We start from the raw sequence: 3,090 nt of genomic DNA on the forward strand, positions 1-3,090 counted from the left end.
TTTTTTTGTGAAAATGCATACCATTTAACTGTTCTTCTCAGCTACTCTCATTGGCAGAGGATATTTTAGAAGTCAATTTAAAATCAAGAAATTTTAAAGATGGGAAATCAAACTGTATGTACTCAGTTAACTTTAAAATCTTCCTTAACACCAACTCTTACAACACAGAACATGGACCCCAGCTGCTCAGAGCCTCATGTCTTACCACTGATTCTCATCTTGTTCTTGCTCATCAAGTGTAGAGAGAAATATCCTCAGATCAAAGCCTAATTGGGAGCCCCAACTGTGTTGTCTCCTAATCACTGTAAAATTAACTTATCACTATATCATTACCTCAAATAACCTTATAAAAGATTGATTTTGTATTACTGTCTGGATTTCTATATACTTCAGCCAAATACCTATCATTTTCTAAAGAACATAAATTGATTCTTTAACCATTTGGAATAACTAGTAACACTAATTGAAAACCCAGTAGCATATTGCAATCACAGAAACTATTATTTATTTCTTACATTCCTGGAAGAAAGGACTATTTCTCAAAATAGACAAAGTCAAGGAAAACACTGAATGTCTGTGTAACAAATCAATCCCACAAACTTAAGATTTTCATTATGAAGATTGAGTGAGCAACTACTAACAAATCCCAGAATCCTAAATGTTACAGTTATATTTAATGTCCAAAGACCAAGTATAAGACAAGGATGCATTCCAACCACCTACTGCTTTTCCAACTTTAACTCAGTAAACTTAGATTCCATAAAATGAGATACAAGAGATTAGCCACTGCTGAATGCCTGGAGACAGCAAAAAACATAACGATAGCTCATTGATTTACCTTCCATAAATTACTCTCCAAAGTCAAAATATTAGGGTTTCAAGTTACAAGATCATAACCGGCTCAGAAGAGTCAGAATTGATACAACAGTATGAAGAGCAGTAGGAAAGCACTGCACTGTTAAAGCTGTATATCAGTGTTTCTGTCAGCATTTGATGGAAAATGAAAATCCCATGTCAGTGTAATACATTCCTTCAGTAAATGTCAGCAACCTAGGCTATTACTGGCCACCATTAAAGACACTCTGAATGATAAGAGTTCCTATGGATTTCAGAAAAATTTGTCATAAGTCAACACTCGTAAAAGATTATTTGATGCAAACAACAAGATCTGGTTGACTAATTACCACATAACTAATATTAAAATATTACCTTTTAAAATTTGTGATGTTGAATTCAAGGTTACAAAAGTTCTGAGTACATTTGTATTCCTCATGGCATAGAAGTCAGAGATAGCATCCTCCTACCACTTTTTGGATATGGCCCTAATTTTCATTTATTGGAATAAACAGGAAGACAAGCATGTACCAAATTAATGTTCAATCACTATTCTTCTTAATCCCATAACCTACTTCTCTTCTCCCCCCATCTTATTTCCTTCTCTTTTGTAACCCTTCTCTTAGTACATAAAATTACAAATTCATCTGTAAAGGGATGTGTCAGTTCCACTTATAAATTCCCTTTCTCTGCTATACTAAATTAAATTCTGTTGTTTCTTTTAACTGATCAGTGATAAAAACCCAAAAGCTTAAAAACCCAGCTACATTGTAACCTGAGGTTTTCCAAAAACCATGGTTAAAAAAAATCCCTAGATCACCAAGATGCTGAGCAAAACATATGCCCAATACAAAACACTGACTGTTCTTATTTTGGAACTAAGCAATGGGAATTATCTGGACAAGTGCCTTACCTTTACTATTGATGAATCAAAATGCTGAAGAGAGATTTGGAGTAGCTGCAGAGTGACAACTGTGACGGTTAAATGGGAAGGAAGAGCCCCTTGTAAGGAAGGGGCAACATTTCTGACTAAAGCAGGAGGTATAAGAGCATGGGAAAAATCAGAATGCCTTGCGCTACAAATGTATGTCTCAACTGCTGATGTGATCACTCAGCAAGGGGAGACCATTGCACTGGAAGACATTTTGGTTGCGATAACGTTAAGGGTTCTGCTAAAAGGATGGATAACAAAATAATATTGCATTGTACGTATAAAAGTGAAAAAGAAATAAAGCTTAGTAAATGTTCCATCCTTTGTGTAAAGCAGGTGAAACATCACCTGGTGGCAGAGTTATGCAGCTCCATTTCCAAATGGTCCCAAGACAGAACGTGAATGCACAGATGCCAGCACACTGTCGGCAGTTATTGCCATAACTCCTCCTTTGCTGGTTACTGTTACTTACCTGAAAAGTTGGTCTTACACCTCATGACACATGTAACACTTGCTTTTCACTATTGTAAGGGCACCGTATCTCACATCGTCTTATTTGTCAAGCACAGCATCAATTCCAATTTTATGCATCTTTCCCATGTCCCTCCTTACCTTTCTTCCATTCAAAACTACCTAAAAAACAAACAAAAAAAGAGAATCTAACTTAAATTTCCATTTCACAGCTGTGTCTCTGTTCTGCTCCTACCTGTCTGATCCTTATGAATGGATCACCAGACAGGTATGGAGATGCCAGGATAAAGATTGAGTAGATAGGTAGAAGGGATTCCAAAAGGAACGCCTGCTCTATATCTTCTGATATAATTTACTACAGATGACAGATTCCTGAAATTTTGCATTAAACACCTTATGCTTATCATTTGTGAAACAGTCACTGCCCAGATTTTATTCCAACTTTCTTTCTTTTTACATACATATGCATACCAACTGCAGAGTCATGAATATTCAGTGATATGCAAGTGTAACAGTGCTGATCCAAGCACTGCACTGAAGGAACATAAGGCCCTTTAACCTCAGTAAAATCTGTCCTAAATGCATAGCTAAGTCATAATTAACCCCTGTCCCCATCTGTACCAAAAGAAGAACTGCGTGTAAAAACAATGTTGTTACAGACTGTATATGATATTCTAGAGCTAATAAAGCCCTGCATCAATAAAAAGACAAGCCTGTTCACTGTAAGTTTTAAATTTTGGCCTTATACATACAGCATTGTGTCTAATTATAATCAAGATCTCTCTTACATCCACCAGCCAATAGCAAGATAAAAACTAAAGTTTTCGTTTGACTAGAACTGTGGTCTTCGAGCC

At 36.1% G+C, this 3,090-nt stretch overlaps 1 protein-coding gene across 4 annotated transcripts in view; it reads right to left on the minus strand.

Annotated features, from left to right (window-relative positions):
* Positions 1-3,090, minus strand: part of PEX2 (peroxisomal biogenesis factor 2) — a 20,747-nt gene that overhangs the window by 10,055 nt on the left and 7,602 nt on the right. The window contains exon 1 of one of the 4 annotated variants that reach the window (XM_027886180.1): positions 2,238-2,398. The exons of the other annotated variants lie outside the window; for them this stretch is intronic. The gene's annotated coding sequence lies outside the window, so the exon portion shown is untranslated. Of the gene's footprint in view, positions 1-2,237; positions 2,399-3,090 lie in introns of those variants that run through there. 4 annotated transcript variants of the gene reach the window in all.

The sequence above is a fragment of the Empidonax traillii genome, unplaced genomic scaffold, assembly GCF_003031625.1.
Source record: "Empidonax traillii isolate 1590-97213 ecotype Southwest subspecies unplaced genomic scaffold, ASM303162v1 scaffold181:size1721324, whole genome shotgun sequence".
NCBI lineage: Eukaryota > Metazoa > Chordata > Aves > Passeriformes > Tyrannidae > Empidonax > Empidonax traillii.